General features: G+C 41.1%; 1 protein-coding gene across 1 annotated transcript in view; it reads left to right on the top strand.

Annotated features, from left to right (window-relative positions):
- The first annotated feature begins 3912 nt into the window (after positions 1 to 3912).
- lrfn1 (leucine rich repeat and fibronectin type III domain containing 1) overlaps positions 3913 to 23795 on the top strand; it is a 194578-nt gene continuing 174695 nt past the window's right edge. The window contains exon 1 of the mRNA XM_064302444.1: positions 3913 to 6217. The gene's annotated coding sequence lies outside the window, so the exon portion shown is untranslated. The remainder of the gene's footprint in view (positions 6218 to 23795) is intronic.

Raw genomic sequence — 23795 nt, 5'->3', positions numbered from 1 at the left:
AATTTGGCAGGTTCCATCCCGCCACGAACCAAGCTCTACTGGAAATAAAGAACCTGACACAGCAAGAGTCTGCAGCATAATGCACTGCCCCGATCACCCGATGAGGGATGAAGGTGTCTTCCCGTTTCCTCATTCGCCTGGTTAATTAACTGAAGTCAAATCTAAATGTAATGAGTGTAGCGCTTCTGTTTAGCAGCCAGTGATTTGATGAGGATGCAGTTAAGAGATGGCCAATTGGTTCTCAACATTATATTGGGATGGCAGGTATACCATCTCGTCAAGTTACGGCTTGGCGGGGAAGCATGCCCAATACAGCACCGAGAGTTTGGCACTTTTCAGAGTTCCCTACACAAATAACCAAAATGACCACAGACTCTCAGCCCTTAAAAACCTTCACCTGCCTGATTACATAATCATAAATGCTCAAGGCCCACAAAGAATACATCTCCCCATTGGATATTTAGGCATATCAGCCAATAAAAACATTGGATACATACAAATATACAAGTGCTGACATTTAGAAGAAGAAAACTTTGCAGCGCTAATGTCTACTTACAGTCTCTTGTAGCTCACTGGGTAGTGCGTTTGCCTTTGAAGCTATTTGGACGAGTGACAGATCTGGGCGCAAATCCCCCCTTGGATTCCATGCCTATGAGTTTCTTTCAGCTTGAATGTGTGTTTGTATGCATTATGTGATTGGGGGGGTGGTTGCTTTGAATCTTGGGCAGTTCCTTTTGGCCTTCACACTTTGCTGTTGTCATCACTCTGATAAAAGTGAGTCTTGGTCTCATCTGTCCACAATACTTTTTCCAGAACTCTGTGGGTTCTTTTAGGTCCTTCTGTAAATGGGCCATCCTGTATTTGCAACTAACTAGGTGGTTTGTATCTTGCACTACAGCTTCTGTAATTATGTTCGTAAAGTCTTCTGCGAGCAGTAGTCACTGACACATCCACGCCTACCTCCTGAAGAATGTTTCTGATATAATGTTTCTGATGTTTACGCCTTTTTCTTTATTATGGTGACAATTCTTTGGTCATCAACTGTAGAGATTTTCCATGGACTACCAGGCCCTTTGTGATTAATGAGCTCACCAGTGCACTCTTTCTTCTTCATGATGTCGCAAACAGTTGATTTTCATAAGCCGGCTGGCATAAGGTTTATGGTTTGGCCATTGTCTCTGACTGTTTTTTCTTTTTTTCTCAGCCTCATAATGGCTTCATTGACTTTCAGTGGCACAACTCTGGTCCTCATGTTGACAAATTCCAATAACAAACTCCAAAGGCAATCAGAAGCTTGGAATCAAGACTAGATACTGAAAGCTCTACTTTCCTTGCACTAAGGAAGTAATTGAACACAACTGAGCAATCAGAAAAACCTGTGAAGCCATTTTCCCCAAACACTGTAGTGCCCTGAAATGGGGGGAGGGACTATGAATAAAGCTGTCATTTGTACATGGTGAATCCAAACTGTATGAATGCTGAGAATCTGCACTTTATCCACACGTGAATTGTTTGATATTTTTGACAATTCACATCTGCTTACAAATGAGTGATTTCAAATCTAAAATTGCAGAGTAGAGAGCCAAATCAACAATTTCTCCATACCCCCAAACCTTATGGAGCTCACTGTAAATACAGTATATGCAGGTTTATTTAAATACAAATGCAGGTTTATTTACATAGAAAAACAGTCTGCCTGAATGACATCCTGAAAAATCAACGATCAAAGTTAGGGAAATTTAAAGCCTTTTAAAGCCTTTGGGTATTCTGGCCAGCCAGACATTAAATAAATAAAATAAACATGAATAAATATTCATAGACAGGAGCCTGTGTTCTTGAATAGTCCAATATAATTAAATAAAAAAATTAAAAAAAAAATTTTTTAAGTCTCAAAAGCACAGCAGCTTATCATTATCATTGTTCAGCATGACACAACATTATAAATCAGATCAAAACTGTAGAGAGAAGCCATTAAAGTTATATGTTGTTACATATCCTTGCCTAACACCTTTACTTAACACCCTTGCCTTTTGTACAAACATTCATAGATATGGCTGGAAATTTAATCATTTGTCTGACAAACAATTCCTTCCGGAAAACTCTGCTGGTGATGTGTGTGTGTGTGTGTGTGTGTGTGTACGTGTGTGTGAGAGAGGGAGAGGTGTGTGAGGTGTGTTTGCAGCTTATCAGACTATAGAATATATAGTTTGTGTGAAAAATATCAGACAGAATCGTTTCATTGCCCCATCAAATTGTCCAAAAATATTGTCCCATCTTCAACTTTGTTTTTGGAAATAACTGTGGTAGGTGCCAGATGCTACGTGTTAATTAGCATGATTTCTATTCAAATACAACTTCAAAGAGGCCAGTAATTGTGTAATTTCAGATATTGATAATTATTAGATTCAGTCCAATGTGTTCTTTCGAATCATTGATTCAGTTGTGCCAGCTCAGATGTTCTACGCTCCTGAACTAAGGAGTTCTGCTGGCTGATCAATTTAAAATCAGTCAGCTGGCCGGTCCAATATTCACCTCATGAGTGGCAAAGTGACAGGACTTTCATCACAAAGTAATGAGAGGCTGACATCTCTCTTTATTTCAACCTTTTAAACGCCAACCGGCGGTCTTTAGCTGGAATGTGAGGTGTGTCGTCTCCATGGTGATAAACGATCTCTCCCTACACTCACCTCAGGCCAATAACGCCTCACCGAAGCTCATACTTTTTGATGGCTTCCTGTTGATAGTATTGATCCTGTCTGGTCATGTTAGCTTGTCCAGTTCCCGGTTCTTTGTCTGCTTGGCCCGGTAGACAACTGCTAAATGGGTTTTTTAAACTGTTCCCGCGTTACATATTTCCTATCAACCGAACCTGCCAGATCAAATATAGAGCACTTTAATTATGATTAGTGTATCATAAGAAAGTCCAGACAATGCTAAAAAGACACAGAGCGAGTCATTACCAAGGACTTGTGAGGGGGGACCCACATCTCACAAACTGGGGACAACATATTAAAAGTACTATTCTGTTGAGTAACATGGAGATCAACAAGACAACAGGGTAGAGACAAGACAAGACAACAGGCCAATGAGCCTTGGTATTAATGCATTGACCTCCCCTGTTGTTTAGTTCACTGGAACCTGTGTTTGGGAAGGGAACTCCTTGGATTGACTGTGCATTGATATTGGTAGGTAATTTTGGGAAAATGATTTTTTAAATCATTGTACCCATAATGCGCTTTCATTGATGAAAGTCTTCCGGTTTAACCAGAAATTCTGTTTTTTTTTTTTTTTTTTTGCCAAAAATGTGTAATAGCTGCAGGTATTTTTGATTAACCGTGATAAATTATTTTGCTGTTCCATAATGGTATGAGGGTTGGGAATGAAATCAAGTGTGGCACAATAAGTAGTGCGAGAGACACAGACTATCTGTTGGGCAAGCAAACAGTCTCCCACCAAGATATTTCAACTGTAGTGATGTGGCCCACATACAGCTCCAGAGTAAATCGGTTGGATAGTAGTGATGTTTACGCTAGAAAGAAAATCAGAAGGTTCAGTTACTCCCCCATGTTACAGAGAAAAAGCCGAACTGGGTTTAGCAACGAAACACGGAGAAGATAAATAAATCTGGTTTCTCCTTGTCTAGACACTATAGTAATTCAGCGCACAAAGTTTTCGCCGGGTTGAACTTAGTGAAGTCTGTTTCTGAAAAGTATAAATTTATGGAAATGACTGCTATCTTGAGGTTTGATTTTTTGCTGTAAATTAACAGTAAGTAGGCAAAATAGTGCAATTAAGATGACTTGTTAAGCTTTACTTAGACCTGTCATATTCCAAATGAAGTGTATTACAATGTAAGTAAATAAGCTTACTCTTCCTGAATAAACTCATTGTGTGTTTCATCAAAATTCACATTTAGTGCAGTAAGTATAGGCCCACAATACTGTAACATCTGTTTTACCGAGTCATTTAAGGATAACTAACAATAAAGCCATTGTCACGTTATCACTAAGTAATGTATTGTATGCATTGCATGTCTAAACTCAAAGGCAATTGCGTCGCTAACTGATTTGGCATTGCAAATAAGAGCGATTTCACCGAGGCACACAGCACGTTTTAGGACCCGTTTCTGTCGGAAACCTCCTCCATTTACATGTTCTTTCGATTTTTTTTCCCGGGCGGTTGGATTTACATAATTACATGTTGCGAAAACGAATGTTACTGCAGCTCCATAGCTAATACGTACTGCAATTAGTTCACGAAGAATAAAACACACTGACAAGCCCTACAGCTGGAATATCTGTTCAATGATACGGTCACCGCAGACCGAAGGTAGCCCGACAAAAACCAACAATTCCCTCTTCGCTTGCTAAAGCGTTCTGCAAACGTGGTGCTACCCCGGGAAATATTCTGTCGGTACAAGGGACGTGCTCTTGGTCGTTCCAGGAATTGGACAGCGACTCCTCTCTTTATTGTGTAGCGTTGTAGCATCGTGGACGCGTATGCTTCGGCTGTCGCTATTTTATTCGCACTTTTTCCATACGAACATGGATTGAATACAGAAGAGTTGGATATAAACTGCAGGAGTCTCTGAAGCGATAGGCTACCCTACTGCGTGGGTCAAATTTATACCCTCATCTCTACTCATCACGGTACCACTCGTCCTACAGGCGGATACCGGACAACAATACCGAAGAGTACAGTGATGGTGAAATACAAAACGTAGTCCTCGGACATGGGCACACCGGAGGGGAATTTTTTTTTAAAAAAGTGCATGTTCGGTCCAGCGCTCATTTAAATGAATCCATTGGTCCGTAGAAAGCCCGCTTTCATCGCAAGAGTAATTTCAAGCGCTTGAAAATCAACTGCGTGGTTGTGGAAAGTTTCAGAATGCGACTGTGATGCAAAAATACGGTCACACGGCATCCGAATGCAGCCCAGCAGGAGGACTCTATCTTCAGTTGTTCTTCAGCAGACTACCAATCCAAAACCAGAATAACTCTCTCGTGCCAACAACACTGACGAACTCGAATGAAATAAAACATTGGAACCCATATTTATTGTGGGAGGAAAGAAGAGCTCTAGATAGTCTACGCATTGCTGCAAAATTGGACGTGGATTGAGGAGATATCGTGAGTTTAACCCTACATGCACCGCAATTAACCGAAGGATCATACCCTAGAGGTATTTATTCACTTCTAAGCGACGTTCAAATGTTCTGGCGTGCCAAAAAATAAAAATAAACCCTACCATTATGTAGCTGTTCATTTTTGTCACGGCCATCCTCACAAGACTTCCTTATTTTCCGGCTAAGGAGAGAGGAGGGCTTACTCGATACAGCCATAGACTCACAGCACACATATGCACGCGTCCTGATATCTATTGATGCATCTATCAGGAAAATACGGACATAAAACATACGTGGGTGGGATTCCTTCTATTCGCTGCAAAGGATGCGGAGACCCATGGCAATAAACCGGGATGAGATGAACGACATTATCACGAACAGCTGCCCGTATTGGTTAGTTGGTTATCATTAGCGATTCCTGAAATAAAGGGAATATACCACAATGGTTCACTTCATCGTGGCGCGGCTAAGATATTCGACGTTCCTCAACGCAACACGAGTCCCGTGGAAGCAAGTTGAATTGTGAAACGCGCTCGCGATTAAAAAAGAGAGCCCCGGCTTCCATGCGTCTTTTTCGCTGGCATCGCGGTATGAATGTGCCGATTGTCTTCGGGGATCAGATCTCTCGCTGAATGGTTACATACATTAATTACCCACCGAGTCGTCTTCAGGGAAACAAAAAGGGAACGAGCGCACAACAGTTTCAGAAATACATTTCCAAGACTATTTTACCATCTTCGATGCTTTAAACTTGAACCGGAAGGCCATATCGTGAGATTTGCTCGGGAGCTGTGTCTAATTGTTACAAGACACGTCTGGAAGTACAGTATTGGGTTGTGGATTTTTTTCTTTGGTCGTTGTTCTTTTTTATCTCACTTGGATCAAGTTGGAATTAAGGTGCGGTTTTCACGCTAATCAATGCGGGTAACAAAGGGATTTTTACGAAGCTCTGCTTCCTCCGTTTGATTTTTATTATTTTCCTTTGGATTGCAAAATGATTGTTCGGCACTACGTTTAAGACTTTCTTCATCTGGGCGAACCGACTGCGATTTTACAATAAAGAACCCTCTCGGATGTCCTATTTTTGTATATGTAAGTATTTCATTGTGGTTCCCGTTTAAAGTCAGTTAGGCTACCAATATTTAGACATTTTTTTGAGGAATTGTACCCTGCCTGGACACATGACTTAACCTAAAATTCGTGGCAAATTAATGGAACAGTTCATAGGTAAATACTATAACACAGCCTCTCTAGTCTCCGTTTGATAATGCGATAATTTTTTTATACCTTTGGTACGGTTTTACATCATGATTGAATTTGCGCATACGAGACGAGACAGTGCACTGTTAGCTGGTTTCGCCTTCTTTGCACGTTTTATGCATACATAGAGATAACTAAAAAACAAAAGACCTTAAGACGTCTCAGCATATTACAACGTCCCAGGGGAGAGATGCGGGACGGGTCCTCTGTATCAGTAAAACTACTATTATTTGTTTCCGTTTATAACACCGACAATCAATGCAGCAATGGAGATCTGTGCATTTAGGAGTTGCAAATTATCTTTAAATATGGCAATGTAACTGAAAAGTGGCGTAGTTGGTATGCGCTCCCTCCAGGATGACTTTATTGAGGGCAGAGCGTGTAATGTGTGTAGCAACGCAGGTGAAAATGTATGGCAAGACGAAATATGACCGTAACTTGTGCGGCGGACATCACGCGCTTTTGCAGAGACTAAGATGGTGAAAGCAAAGGTAATTCAATATCAAAGGAAGGTGTGCTGGAAATGGAAATGGCTTGACTGCATATATATATATATATAGTGATACATATATATATATATATATATATATCACTATGTACTGTAAGGGTTATTAAATAGTGATAGTGGTTTGCAATATCGCGATTGCCTTGAACAATATATCTACCATTATAGGCTACTGTACGGTAGCCTATCTGTGTCTGTTGTGATTGCAATAACGCACATGGGCTGAACTCGACCTTTAACAGGATCAAGGACCAGAGACCGACATATTGCTTTCGAAAGTAGTGTATTTACCTAATTACAGTATTTTTTCATCATCTAGGACCTTGCTATATGTTAATAAATACAAGTGAATAGGCTACTTTTTCCTGTTGGAGGCGCCAGACAAATGCATAGGTTTCTGTTTGAATTCGTTGCAATTTGTACTGTGGGAGATCTTCATAAATATTAATGCAGGAAGTGTAAATGCATTTTCGTTTTCAGTGCCGTCTTTCAGGCTTTTTTTTTTTTTTTTTAAATAAACAAGTCTTTCTTAAACTTGTTTATTATATGTCCACACATATGCCTTCATATTTTTGAAAAATGACTTTATTCGATATTGCTTTATTTCTTAAATTGGTAGTGTACGGTCAATTACACGTTATACATCTGTATACGCCATGTTGATGGAGTTGATCCTTGCAGTAGTACTGTAGGTACATCGCCTAGACTAGACCGCTGGGCTCCCGTGATCGATGGTGTATTGCAGCGGCAGGGGTTGTCTTTCTGACTCGGGTGTGTCCGCGTCAGAGCGACTCTGTTCTCGTGCGGCTGGTGCTGAAATATCTTTGACCAGTCAGCAGCAGCAGCGGTGTAGAGCGGCGGCACTACGGAGCAGACAGGGATGCTGAGTATTCCGGTGGCCACTTGGGGCCACTGACAGATAACTCAGCACCAGTTAATGTGTTCAAAGCTAACTAGCAGAACTTCACTGCGGTACCGTAACACTGGCGGTCCTCTTTAGCGTCATTGTCTTTATTCGGAACCTTGCGCGTTGTTTTGTAAGGGGTGACTGAATTTTTTTCTATTATGAGGTTTTCGTGTCCCTCATACGTCAGCAATGAAATCTGAATGATGATGATGATGATAATAATAATAATAATAATAATAATAATGGTGCTGGTGGTAGCAGTCAAATCTGTAATGTTAAAATAATATCAAGGCTATTCCAGATACAGAGTAGCAAATATGAATTCCCTGTTGAAAAGTGCAAGGATGATAAGGCTGGTAACTTTGGCAGTTGATTGCTTTCTTACAATACAATTACACACTGTGGTGACACCGCTGGAAAATAATGATTAAATTAATGACCTGCCTCAGTTGAGACCTGTGGAACCTGACAGCACATCAATTATACTGCTAGCATATATCTTAAAATAGCTAAGGTACGTCTCAAATGAAATGTGCCACTCTTTCAGTGACCATCTCTTTGCTGTGAAGACAAGTTAGTAATTTCCTTTTGGTGGATTTGATTTCTGTGCTTCATACACACAGCATAGCCTGTTGTTTACAGAGCCTTTTGCATCTTGGACAGGAACCACTTGGTTGAGAGTTGTGCTTGTGTAGCCTTGCCATGACGGCATTGGTGAAGGTTAAGACAACCTTAAGGGGGGGGGGGGGCAGTGCCTCCTTGTGAGCCATTACATAGCTAAAAACATCCATCCATCCATCCATTTTCTATGCCCACTTATTCTGAGTAGAGTCGCGGGGGGTGCTGGAGCCTATCCCAGCATGCATTGGACGAGAGGCAGGAATACACCCTGGACAGGCCACCAATCTATTGCAGGGCACACACACCATTCTTGCTCACACTCATACCTATTGACAATTTAGAGTCCAATTAGCCTACCTACTTTGGACTGTGGGAGGAAACCGGAGTACTCGGGGGAAACCCATGCGGACATGGGGAGAACATGCAAACTCCACACAGAAAGGCCCCAAGCTGAGATTCGAACCCATAGCCTTCTTGCTGTGAGGCGACAGTGCTACCCACTGCTCCCCCGTGCCGCCTTAGCTAAAACAACCCCCAAAACTGTGATTATAACAGACGTAAAGTTCATTTCCATTATCCGATTCTTGGTATTTTATCATGTTACAAAATCACAGCTGTATCGTTTGCCCGTGAATGACTAGTGTTAGCGCTAGCCAGGCTACTTTCAAATTTAAATTAAAGCGATGATTCCGTCTGACCGTGAAACGGAACAGTTTCAGCTCGGTTGCCGTAACCGAAAATATGAGTCTGAATTTATGGATCAGGCGTTGAGGCGTTGGGAGGTCAAAGTGGACAGGTGAACTGGAATGGTTGACATCCCTTGTGAGATAAGCAAGCCAAATTTTCAATAGACCTAGGTTATATAAAGGTAACTGAAGAAAATGACTTGAAGATATTCCTGTCTCTTCTTTTTGCCTGCAAATTGGAATTGTACAAGCTGGAACCATTTTGAGTCCTGTTGATTTGTGGCAGTCCTGTCGATTTGATTCTGCTTTCTCTCATATGTAGTACTGTTGATACAGGAAGCCATGCCATAATTCCAACTGAAGATAAGATTAAATGTAATTAAATAATAATCAGGAAATGTACACGTTTACAAGCTCTGGATGCAACATCACTATGCAAGTTGCCTGAAGTGCATGTTTTTGCTTTAAACCACAAATATGTTGATGCCCCTATACCAGCCATTACAAAGTCAGCAATTCCTGAGGAACTATAAGCATCCAAAATGTCCTTTCCTTGCACACAAAAACTATCTGGGCTAATTAAAAACATAGGCCAGAGAGGAAACAATATATATATATAAACTCTTTAATACCTTTAATAACTTTATCGACGTTGTTGGGGTATAAGTGCAAAGCCTGTGTAAAAGATATTGAGATTAATTGTTCATATAAAAACACAGAAATGAATTGTTTAAGATATATGACCGACTGTATGTGAAGCTTAATCTGCTATGCAATTTATAATAATGCACCCGGGTCTAGTGCGAACCAGGTTCAGTTCAGAATGATGGCTGGCAGTACAATGTGGACTTGCATGTGGTTTGTTTTTCCCCTTGTAGCTTGCCCTGCCTTGACTGTGTGGTTGACCGTTATAGCTGAAGACCTCTGGTTTTTTTCATGTTCATAATGAATCTTTCATGATGTAGATAATAACTCTTAGGTCGCCGTGGACGTTTTCATGCAGCAAAGCAATGAAGTATCCAATTTGATTGCTTATAGAAAATAGAAAATCTGAAAAATCAATGACTTGTAAATGATGGCACAAAATGAATATTCCACAGTGCAGTAACCCTGCGTGCTGGAGAACGGATTAAAATGCTTCAATGATACTGTCTCCGGTTGCAAAATGCCTCTGGGCAAACCCGTGCAGTAGCACTAAAATGAGAGATTTGATGGCTGCTGCAAATGGAGCAATGGTAAAGAATGGACCTGACGTTCTGTTGAAAGGACTGAATGAGCTTTGGCAGAACACAAACATCGCTGTCAGTAAGCAGAAGACAGGACAGAGGACGTCGAATACCAGCATGTTCAGCCATATGGGTTAAGGGTATTTTTCCATATTGCTAAATCACTGCCATTAAACAGGAAAGCAATGTTCATATAGTCTAAGTAATGGAGTAGGGATATCACACATTACCATTAACCGTACATGCCTGTATCAATCTCTGCTTACTCCTACCAAGCTAAAACAAAAGTTAATGAGTATTTCAGTATTGAGGTCTTGTATTTGATTTGGAATTTAAAGGCAAGTATGTTGGAAGTACGTTTTTTGGTTGATACACAGGCTCTTATAGTGTGATTGTGTGGCGAATGATTGGAATGCCCAATCAAATTCTGTCTCATTTAATCTCAATTAAGCTTTTACACAGGACACAGCGCCCAGTGTTAATCTTTCTCAATTATCTTTCCTTTTTACTGACTAATGATGACTCATCCTGTTATTTCCCAAGCTTTGGAAGTGATTTGCCAAATTATTTTCTGCCAAAGCAAGGAGCAATTTTCCCCATTGTGTGGTTAATTCACAAGAGAAGATATTTAAGATGGAGTGAATACTCTTTCATTTATAGATGGTGTTATCAGAAGCACAGCAGGGCAATTTGTGAATTTGCACTGGGTATAATTTGATTTAACATGATCAACAGCACATAGTTTTGCATATGAAAGAAATACGCCTGGTCCTTATTAGATCAAGACACCTTCTGGCTTCGACCTCCCTAATGGCATTGTGCATCAGGTCTTTGTTTTTGGAGATATCTTCTGGGCGTAAAAACGGGTGTGCAAATACTGGTCAGCTTCGTCCTGTGTGTCCTGTGATTAGGATCCTTCTCCCAGTTCAAAGGAGAAGGAAACACAGGATGAACGAAGCTGATCAGTATTTGCGTGGTCACTTAACACTTAAATCATGCACGTGGTATGTTTGAGCACGGTATTTTGGTATTTGATTCACGGTTTCTGTCCAGCTATGCCGTAAAGGGATTGTGTAAAAATTCTAAGCTTTGCAAATCACCCTGGTTTCAGGCATCCAGACAACTCAATGAACAACAGCGACGTTAATACTCAATCGCTCTACCATTCTGACAGGCTTTTGGTTTCAGCAGATAATAAATGTCGCTCTTTTTTTTTGTAGAGTGCGAATCCCCAGAACTTTTTTTTTTTCCTGTCGTTTTTGTCATTTGAAATTCTCAGAGAAGCCTGAGCAGTGAGCCAGGATTTTCGACCTCGCGGCTGGCAGTTCTCTTTCAAGCGAGCTCACTCGGGATAGCTCTCCTCCACGTTTGTTGTTAGACGTTTGGTCACAGGGAGGTGGAAGAAGGCCCATCTTGCATCTGAGTGAAGTGGCCTGGCGTTACGTTCTTTTGAGTTTGTGGAAAACGTTTTTCTTGCCGAGGGACCTCGAACAATTTGCTTGGAGTGAAAGGCCTGAATGACAGGACAGGCTTCCACCCCTCAAGCGATTAATAACAAGACCAGGTCAAAACCTAGTATACGGCTGGACCGGCCGACCAATGGTGTAAATTCATAACTCGGCTGACCAATGGTTTAACTTCATCACTCAGTGACTCAGTCATAGACATTCGCGTTTTGTAGGGCTGGCCCCGCTGTTGCGGTCCAGCCAAAAATGAATTCTGACAGACGCCCACGATAATGCCCAGACTGCCGTGCTGCAAAGACCTCTTTGCAAGACTCGTGTTTCGTCTGCCAAGTGGAGGGTCAGTCTTTACAACACAGGCAGGAATGATTTTGTACTATATCACATGATGAGGAACTTCATTAAAAAATAAAGTTTATGCCTCCACTGTTATGAAAAGCACCATTAATGTCAATCTCTTTTTGTAGCAGACAACATAGCATTAAAGAGTATACAGAAATTTACTGAAACTGAATGGATAGCAAATAGCAGTGTGACAGATTGGGTGAGTAGATTACAAAGAACAAACAAGAAAAGGAAATTTTGAGCATTAAAAATATTTTGCATTTAAATTGTGAAACATTCAATTCAATTCAATTTTATTTGTATAGTGCTTTTTACAGAGAACTGTCACAAAGACACTTTACAGAGTAGCAAGGCAAGAAACAGCAAAAATAGCAAACAGAGCAAACACCAGGCCTGAACTGACAAATAGCAAGTACATAAGGTAAAAAAATCCCAGTGGGGGTAGAACCCTCAAACGGTGGTGAGAAGAAATCTCGAGAAGAACCTGGCTATATAGAGGGAGCCCTTCCTCCACTGGCCAGCCTGCTGTAAATTAGCAGTAGAACGGGATGTAGCTGAAATGCTGCAAGGGATCTATCACAGCAAATAAAATATGTAACATACATCTTGCTAATGAAGATACGAAGCTGGATCACTCAGCAAAAATGTCTCTGCCCTCGCTAGGTATAAAAGCTAGCATTAGTGTTATCTCTTGCCAGTATCCATTATTGTAGCTAATGTTAGCTACTGTATAGATCCAAACACCAGTGATCCGATGATTTATAAAGATCTTGTTTGCTAGTCTATCAAATACCTTCTGTGATGTAAACATGTTTACTAACCAATCAGTTACATAAAGGTCCAGGAAACTGAATTCAAATTGTGATTATATTCCCCAGAAGTCACACCTGATTGCCTTCTCAATATTCATTTCAAGTTTTCACACTAATTATAACCATGACATTGTAATAAACACTATTAGATTGCCGTGGCCTCTTCAGCAGACAAGGACAGGGTGGACATGCATCCTGCACTTATTAATATTCATATCCATAAGACATGTCATATGTAAACATGACCTTGGGTAGAGTAGGTTGTCCCGTGCAGTGACATTAGACTGCCACACATTAGACTTCCAGCCCCTCTGGAAACAAAAACTAAGAATGCATATCTAGACATACTGAGTAGCCTATTGCTCTGTAAAATACATTTTAAATTAAAATAAAAATATCAGTTGGCATCAACAGTTGGGTGGGCAGTGAACAGAGGGAAGACACTGCACCATGCACTAGTGCTAGTTTTGTTTTTTTTTGTTTTTTGCAAAAAAAATTGTTTTTGTACATAGTCCTAGCGAAAATTGGCACTACAAATCTTAACTGTTTTGGCTTATTGCAATACTGCAGTGCCTGTGGGCCTCCAGAAATAAAACCCATTTTTTGTGGGTCTCTTCATTTTTTTGGAAAAGTAAACAACTTATAGTTTTTTCTGCATCCAGAGAAGGTGCAATACTTAGGCATTTCTTACAAGTATAAAGGATTTCATCGGCCGTAGCGCTGCAGTGAATTGTTCTCAGCCCACTGAAAACCTGCCATCTAGCCAAGGGCGAAAGTAATCATTTAAAAATATTCCTGTGCCACTTGTGAATCCAAGGATAAAAGGTATAAAAACAACATATCAGCAAATAATTCACCGATTTCACTTTCCAGGACCTTTAAAGAAAAGACACATTTAGCAGCTTGGTCAGTGTGAACAAACCGCTCATCCTTAATATGAGTTCGACTTTAGCTATGTATGCGTTTCGGCTTTTGCTCTGCCATTGAGGTGTGAATACAGCAAGTTTGTACAGTACCACAACCGTACTAGCAGGCTAGCCCAATAGCGGTTTATAAAATGGTAACTTTCCTTTGTGGTATTCAAGCCTGGGTCAAATACTATTTGTTTTGGATTCAAATACTTTTCAGTGCTCTGTTGATCTTGCCTGGTGTAATTGAGCCTGCCAATATAACAGAAGGCGAGGTTTGAACTTTTTGAGAGTATTTCATTGGTTCCAATACACCAGACAAGAACAGTAAAGCGTAGAAAAGTATTTGAATTAACAAAAAATATGTATGTGACCCAGGTCCGGTGGTATAATTGAAAAATTGAAAACATTTTCAGTCTGACAGCCTCCCCTGGGTCCCACTACACCCTGGGCTGTTGCTGCGGCTACACCTTGGGTACGCTACATCTTCAGCTACCCCCTTCACACCGCAGATGAGAGGAAACGAAGGTGATGACACATAAAGCTTTGCATCATAGGTGGAAAAAACACCAAAACACCAGGGGAACCTCAAGCCAGAAACATACCAGATGCTATAGCAGATACTGCATGTATGACAAAGCCAATTAAATCTACTGAGCCGATGCATTTTGGATGGTGCACAGGGCTTGTTTGTCCCTTTGTAATGGGGTCGACAAGGACAGAGACTGTGGTCAATGGGTGCTAGGTGTTCTGGGTATCTTTTGCGTATGATCTTGGAGGGCCATTGCTGTCTTTTTTGGCTGTTTGTTGTAAATATGCTTCCCAGGTTGTCCTGCGTGGATGTGCCCATACGACTGCCAAAGTGTTTTTTGTATGATATTTGGATTTGTAGAAATGAAGTTATATCTCTGACAGCATTCATGATTAATGATAAATAGCGTGGTTCCTTCAGCAACCCACTGTCTGCTCTCTTGCATATTTATTCTTATTTTCTTTCCGCCTGAAAAACCGCCATTTTGTGTTGGTGTAGCGTGTTGCTGATTAATAGTAACCAAATTCTTATAATAATGGTAATTTAACTATAATATCACAACAGACAGGCATCATGCATTTATAAAACAGGAGTTTCAATTGCAAATTGGCATACCAGCATGAAAACCAGCATACATTTAACCACATATTAAAAAAAAAAAATCATCATGTGTCTCTGATGTGTCCTACACCTTGCTGCAGAGTTTCGTTGATACTTTACTCCCAAGCCAAGAAAATGTCAGTTGTCTGCGCACACGACAAGGTGTTGGAGAAAGACAACCGGCATGTTATTTGTAAGCAAAGCTCCAGTGAGATGTCAAGAGTAGACAACTCGAAAAAGGATTTTATGGCTGTCAAAGTAAACATATTATCTCATGTGATAAATATTTAATGATTGACATGTTAAACTTTAAATAAAAAAACATAATTAAGCACATTTTCTTATGTTGGCTGTGGCGGTTTCTAAAAGTACCGATCCATGACCCGATATCCTATCCAACATCCTATCTTTAACACTTGTAAGGAAACCTTGTAATTAAAATGAATCACACGAGTTAATGCGTTGACCTTGACAGCCCTAATTTTAATACATTAAATCTGATCAGCCATTTTAAAGTAGGACATGTCCGGCAGCCTAGGGCACGTTTCTGAAAACCAAAGAGGCTAATCAGAAAGATCAAGCCACTCGATTGACTCAGACTTCATTCACCAAAGCATTTGAAAGATGCCAAAAGTTAACAATGACTGTGTCAGAGGAATATATATATATATATCATTGCATTTATATAGCACTTTTCAGAACTTCCGAACGCTCAAAGTGCTTTACAGTGATGAAGGGGAACTCACCTCACCCACCACCAATACATCATCACTAACACACATCACAAATACATCACTAACAAGGTGATGGAGTTTTATTTCCTTAGATGCCATTACTGTACATTACATTTATTTGGCAGACGCTTTTATCCAAAATGAAATACAGTACAATAAGTGCATACCGAAGGTCATTGGAACAACACTGGTCTGATAAGGTACTATACTCATTGTGTAACAGTCATTCATAGCCACGAACACAATAAGCCTAGTTCAAACAGTATGCATAGGCTCGGTCAGAAAGTTATGGTAAGCATGACGACGAGCTACAACATCAAGATAACGATACAAGTGCAATACAAGTGCTGGATGCAGATACAATGGTAACGCGAAAGTGCTACAGGAACAAAATTCAAGTGATAAGAGTGATCCTAGATTGGGAGTGCCTTGCAGAGTAGTGATAGTTAGTCCAGGTACAGTCTGAAGAGATGTGTCTTCAGACTGTATGACCAGATGACCAGCCTTTCTCCATTGTGGAGGTTTAGGAGGCTGATGATGTATACTGAGCACTGATGAACACTGCCCTGCCCACTGTATTTCTGTATACCTGAATGATACGAGGAAAATCACACATATGAGGGGTGGAAGTAATAGAAATGAATAAATAAACACTGAATCGAATGTTGAATCAAATAAAATCCAATGAAATTAAACATTTAAGTGTTAATGCTATCACATTAAATAATTCCTTGGGGATAAAATTATGTACAAATCATTTTATCATTGCATCACCTTGACATGTATTTATTCCCTAGCAGTTTAATGCTAGAAAGGCCAGAGGCCACACCATCAGGCATTTAGACTTTGAAATTGAAAATACTCCCAACACCTCCTTCCATGAATTTTCTCTTATTCCAATAACTTTCTAATTATTTATTGCGTAATAAATTTGGTGCACTGCAATTCCAGTCACCACAGAGTTTCAGTTCACTGCTGCTTTCATTATCACTTTCTTCAATTCAAGTGCAGTTTCACGACATGTCAATCAAATGATCCCACCCACTGACATAGCCTACGTCTGATGACTTAAGACCAGGTTTCTGTTGGTCATAACGCAACCGCTTTCAACTACAGCAAAATAGCATTGCGCCTACAATTACCATGGCAGGAGAGAAACGGCGCAGCACGGGCTGAGGGAGATCGCACGGGATCGTTAAGCTGTGATTCATGCTAGCTTTACCTTCTGAGGGGCTAAGTGCACCCGACCGTTCCGGGAAAACGCACCCTTCGCCACGGACTGCCGGAGCCCTCCGCTGCCGGAACCGCACGGGCCTATCAGCTTCCGGAGTGCGGGCCGCGCGTGCACTCGGGCATTCGTGAAGAACATGGCGGCGGATGATTTATCTGGCCGTATCGCATTTCTCCACTGCGCGGTAGTCCATTTTCCCTGCTCTTTGCCCGCCAGTGCTCGCTAACTCGCATTAGCCGCTGTAATGAGTGCTTTGTGCCCTGCGAGCCGGCTGTGGCGGCCTGTTCTGCGGGAGTTCTCCGTAGACCGTTCCTGAGGAAACTGTCTGCTCACCCCCTAGATTGAAATTTTGCAGTCAGTTTTATTTTTATTTTGATTAATTATTTGGCATTTCAAACATTTTTTGTGCATAACCCTGAGCTTGCTGAGATGTTAATGTGTAATCGTCTTTGTCGAGGTACCTGCTTTTGCTTTGTGTCCCTTGTTTACCAAAGTGTTTCCACTTTTTTGCCACTACCTGCACCTGTGTGTAGCACACAACCATGACACAACTTATGCAGAAGTATACAGTCAAATGCCCAGTGTTAATTCAACTCTTAGATAACATTTGGTCCCACATTACAGAGTCTGTTGACATTGAGGGGTGCAAGAAGATAATCAGATTTCAACATAACTCATTTGTTATGCTGAAAAGAATAAAAAAGGATATGGAAGTGAATGAATTTCTGTATTTTCTTCCTCTAACACCTTAACCCACATCTGTGCTGCTTTTTCAGAACCCTGTTATTTCTGTATCAACATAACATTTTATTCAATCTGTCATATAATTGTTACTGTGAATACTGTTCTATTCTTGCATTGCAATTCAGAGCACAAAAAAGCACAGCAGTTTGGAGTTTGCAGCTCAAAAGAAGTCATTTAATGAAGGCTTTTATTTTGGAAAGCAACCTCCTTTGCCCTTTCAGGTGCCAGTCGTGTAAAGCAACATACAACATAAGTCATTCATTGCAATGGCTTTGCTACAGTATGTCGTAAATCTGCGTTGCTGAAGCAATCTGAAATGGCATGTCTGAGGCCTTAGAAGCACATTCAATATGGAGGCTCACAAAGGACAAAAAGCTGGGCTCAAGCCTTTTCTTTTTAGTTCCTTTCTTGTTTGGGCAAAATATATACAAATATAATACTGTGTAAGCTTCTTAAAAAGGCTACCGCTATTTTTATATCATACAAGACACCAAGATAATGGCAGGGAAATCCTTCGCTGCTTGCACGTAGCATTAGCACAGTAATAGATAATGCGTACGGTACTGATCCACACTAAAGGCAAGGAAGTGGATTAAACACTGACTTAAACTCTACATTGCAGCCCCTCTCCTCTAGGAAGGAGAACATGAGGGCTGCTAGTGAGGGAAGATTGAGGTATCGCGACGCCAAAAATGGGTAGTGCTAAAATCTGCTGTCAGTCACAATCTTCACAACAAAATGATTGGTTTGAATCAGTGGGTTACGCCGGGAATACACTGTGCAGCCAGGAAAATGTTCATGCTACAGACCCCCGCACAATGCGCGATTACAAACTGCCAAAAATGCTACGTCATACAGGCTACACTGTTTGTTCTTTGACATGAGCATGGTGACTAAGGAGGAACATGTGATTGTAGTGGCCAAAGCATTATTTTGAAATGAGAAACCAAAATAGACACATTTTGTCTTGACAAAAATGAGCAGATGGCATTATGTGGTTTGAGACTATTTTCTACTTGTGAAACTTTTGAGATAATTTTCATATTTGGATTTTTTAAAGATTCATTGTAAGGAGGCGGTAGCCAACACCTCACTACTAGGAAATGTAGTTAAGCTAGCCGGCCAGCTACCTGTGTAGTGATGCTGTTCCCTGCAATGGTTAATGTAAGCTTTCAGCCATATTGCTATTTAATATTTAGTTTTAAGGCTGTTTAAATGCCAGTGCTATTTCTTTTTGGCTGCAGTCTTCCTTTATCTGTAACGGTTGCCTTTAGACAGCTGTGTTCCTGCCACAGTTCCAGCTCCTCGGGTCCGCGGTGATGGATGTGCTGCTGCAGCCTCCTTCCTCTGTTCCGTTGTTGTAATTAGAGCGCCATGTTTTTGCTGGGCAGTGACAGTGAGTGGTTGCTCAGAGACCATGTCGTAGCACAGAAAACAGGCGTCGCTGTGTTGTTGTTGGAAGGACATCGAGGCAAGTAGCCTGACGTTATTGACCTTGTCACATTGATCACTCACTGCATACAGATTTCAGTATGTGATCATAATCAGTCACATTGATCCCGAAACATATTTGGAGTTTCATATACTACTGGATCTCTCTACTCCAAATATCAAGTGATATGTCCCATTTCATTTTGAGTGCCACCAAACCATTTTTTTTAAGAAAAATGCCTTTTAAGTTGAGCCGCGAGATTGCAGTCGCTACGTGTGACTGGTGACATTGGGCTGGGTCCTTGTAGCCTAACGCAACTCCGCTGCTACCTTGTTATCTTAGGTTTAAAACCTTTAAAACTATGCTTTTACTCTGAATTTGACATTAAGACATGCAGATAATGAAAGCAAAGACATTTTTAAGTAAAATCAGATGGAACCCAATACATTAGCTTGTAGCTGCAAAAGCAGCCAATATGATGTGACTGATGACAGGTGACGGCAAGCTGGCTAGCCTCCAGACGTCGCAAAATGTAAGTACCTTGTCATGTTATGTTTTAAAGCTTCAAAACTATATTTCACTCTGAATTTGACATTAAGATACACAGATCATAAAAGACATACAGATTATGAAAGCCAAGACAATTCTCAAGTGAAATCAGATGAACCCAGTAGCTTGTAGACACAAACTCAGCTGAGGTGATTGTGTGACTGGTGACTGTAGCTAAGCTGGCTAGCTTCCAAATGATGCAAAACACTGGTGCTGTCATCTTACAACTTTTTCAAGCATTAAGCATTAAGACATACAGATTATGAAAGCCAAGATATAGTTCTACTAAAACAAGATGAAACCCTAAAACAGCCAAAAATAACATTTTTCACATTAACATACATTAATATTAAATTGGAAACTTCAGACTGATTATGATAGAATGGGGTCTCATATGTTTCTGAAATATGGTCAGCAATGAGTTGTGGTGAATTTTGGAAAAATTCTTCTAAAATTGTACAGTGTTTTCCCAGCTTAATTGCTAACATATAGAAGCTTCACCCATGTTTAATGCCGTTAATCAGGCCTAGCTAAGCTAAAAAGTTCTGTATTTAAGCCAAGCATGTGTGCTCGTTCGGGATTTCAACTTGAGGATTGTGGGATATTGAGGGGGTGGACCATTTTACAATTTCCTCTAAATGATTGCAAACTGCTTGCCCTTTTGTTCAAGTACTCTTTTTTATATTTTCATTTTTTGTGCCTAAACCCACATAACTGCAAACCCACATAAAGGCACCATAGGGCATTTTATCTGCATGCGAATGGTCTTGGACAAGATGAAAGCTTATTTTGAACCATGGCACAGGTTCTAGCCTTTTTGCCATCCGTGGAAAGATTGCTGAATGCAGCGGCGACGTAGCTCAGGAGGTAAGAGCGGTTGTCTGGCTGTCGGAGGGTTGCCGGTTTGATCCCCCATCCTGGGCGTGTCGAAGTGTCCCTGAGCGAGACACCTAACCCCTAATTGCTCCCAACGAGCTGATTGGTACCTTGCATGGCAGCCTTTCACTGTTGGTGTGTGAGTGTGTGTGTGAATGGGTGAATGAGAGGCACCAATTGTAAAGCGCTTTGGATAAAAGCGCTATATAAATGCAGTCCATTTGCCATAACAATTATTATTATGACTTCCCGATTACATTTGTTTCTAGACATTTATGAACCTGCTCGTGAGTACCCATGTACTTGATTACACGGCCCGGAGATGTGTCTATGTGGTGTAGAGGACGTGTCTATGTGGTGTAGAGGATGTGTCTATGTGGTGTAGAGGATCTGTCTATGTGGTGTAGAGGACGTGTCTATGTGCTGTAGAGGAGATGTATCTTCATAAGGTGCCATGAATTTTATGGTTGTGGTCTCCGTTTCTTGCCCAGCAGGAGCTTAGTAAAAGTTAAACACAGCTTGAATCACCTGGAAATCAGCCAGTATCACCATATTTTCCTGTACTCTGTACTCAGATCATGTGGTCATGCACTGCTTCTGGTCATGTGGTCATGCACTGCTTCTGATCATGTGGTCATGCACTGATTCTGATCATGTGGTCATGCACTGGTGTTTCGTGTGTGTATGATGTTACAGCTGGACTGAGCTGAAAAACCGCAGCTTTCTCAGTGTGCTTTCATTATGGTGGCCCCCCAGGAAAGAAAAGAGAGGTCACAATGGATTTGTGGCGTTTTTTTTTGGATCTGGGCTGAGACATCGATCCCAACATCGGGCTTAGGGGGTAGAGGCAGACACTTGGCAGAACACTGACAGCTAAATGGCTGTCGGGCACAGCAATCTGTCCGGACGGTGCTCTCCACAGGAATTTTATGGCGCTCGAAGATGCCATTCTTGTGATAATGAGTGTGAAGTGTGAAGCCTGCCTGGAGATATTTCTATTTTAGACGTGCAGGTATATACCTGTTAAATGCTCATCCCTCTTGGTCGCTCTCAGACATCAGTACAGAGGCCATGCGATGACTTTAGAAGCGAAAAATGGTGAAAAAAGAAGTACAGGGGATGTACCAGCTGTTCTGTACCTGTGGCATTGCAGTGTAGCACCTGCTCTGTTAAGGGTTCAATTACAGTAGCTGGGTGTGTAAGATTATTCTACCTCATATTTTTTAAATTTATTTTTAAAGCTTTATTAGCCTTAATGCTTTACAGACTGCTTGTGATATTATTACAATGGCATCATTGTGCCGAAGTATGTTTTACACAACTTAAAATATAATTTTTTAAATGCTGTGCTTGCTAGGTATGGCTTATTTTTAACAAGTGGCCTCCCTGACAATATCAAAATCCAAGTAGCACAGTTAACCTTCGGTAATGTTGAATTTCACCCTTCCCGGGGACCGTGAAACCCATTTCCTGTGAAAGATATCCTCGATGGGGGGATAAGGTAGCGCTGTTGCTGACACAAAGACTCCGCCAAGGTGTATCCAAGGATACGCTAAATCAGTGTTTCCTCATCGCGCCGAGCTCTATCGTATCCGAGGAACGTGGAATCACGCCCCTTTTCTTCCTCCTCGCGGGGAACCTGCTGGGACACGGGAGCCACTGTGTTCATTACCGCCTCGGATCTAAACGGGGGCACGCACCGTGAGCGGGGCATTGGCACGTCACGCGAAGTGCGAGCGTTCGTGATGATGCTGATGTCGTTGTCAGGAGCAACCTGGCTGTCTAAATACATGTTTGTGATGTGTGGTCGGTGATTCATATTCTGATGCAATGCCGTCGCTGCTGGAAGAAAAACGCAAACTTGTGGCATTTAAGCTTAATTATGAGCCATTCAGTTCATTTTTTCAAGTGTGATTCATTTACTGAAGATAATTTTGGGAAATTATGAACGCAGTAAACACAGTGGTACGCTAATGTGTTTGGTTCTAACATGGATCAAGAACCTTTGAAAATTATGGGGTCAGGTTACAACTATATATATATATATCTGACTATCTCGCTATCCAGTTGTAAACCTACTGACTGAAAATGATAGGCCCTGCAGAAAGGACATAAAAATCTACTGCAATCAAAAAGCCACATTCAGTTGTAAGTACTGAGTCAGACAGGCTTCGCTAATTATCTTCATTTGTCACATACTAGGTGCGAAGACCATGCTGAATTAAGCAGGGCCTTAAACATGGCATTTCAACAGATCTTCGGGCTGCTCAAGTCGCTGCCTTTTGAATATCCCTTTGATCCAAGAGCCATTCACCGTAATTTGTACGCTCACTTTGACGGAATGTTTGTCTGCTGTTTGTGTTTTAAGTGGTGGTTGCGAACTACGCTTGTAGGCACAGAATTGCCATGCGATGTGCAAACAATATTGCAGTTAAATGTGTAAAATGGTATTGGAATCATCAAAGTCTGTTTTTTTTTTTTTAAAGTAAGATAAGGGAATGCTAACTGGTCATATTGATAGGTGAGAAATAGTACAGCCTGGATTGGAAGCATTGTGTATAGACTTGGTGGCAATATGAAGTAAAAGGGCAAGGATTTGCAAAGTATTTAAGAGTTGACCTGTCACATTTTCATGTGTTTATTTTTATTTTATGGAGAGTGGACAGACACCCCCCAAACCCCCCCCCCCCAACCCCCCCCCGTCATGGCAGGGAACCAAACCCCCGGCCGCAAAGTTACCCAACGAACTCTACCAAACACTCCTCAGTCACGCACATTTAATAATACTCTTTATCAGTGGTTTGCTTTAAAGACCAGTCTGGTTAATTTTCGATAGCTGACCTCAATGTCTTCCTCTGAGCTTGTCACAGCCACACCCCAGTAATGCAGTCGCTGTTGATGTTAGTTCAGAATAAACAAATACATAAAAATGAGTTACCTGCCATGAAACTCCCAGAGATGCAGCATGATGCCTGTGGTGGATATGTTTGATAGCGAAGCAAAATATGCCGCAGAACTGGAAACAGGGCCAGAATGCATCTTCAGAAATGGCAGCTACTGCAGTGCATTCATATATTATTATGTTATATATGTGCATTCATATATTATTATATATTATATCTCAGTTGTGCAAAAAAAAGGAAAGCCATAAACATACGCCTGTGATAGTCAGACCATGGCTGATCTGGAATGCCAAGTAGAGGAAGAATAGAACCTTGATGACATTATCAGCATGGTAT

Source organism: Anguilla rostrata, chromosome 12, assembly GCF_018555375.3.
Source record: "Anguilla rostrata isolate EN2019 chromosome 12, ASM1855537v3, whole genome shotgun sequence".
Lineage (NCBI taxonomy): Eukaryota > Metazoa > Chordata > Actinopteri > Anguilliformes > Anguillidae > Anguilla > Anguilla rostrata.
The sequence above is the reverse complement of the archived record's forward strand: the minus strand, read 5'-3'. Positions and strand labels throughout refer to the sequence as shown.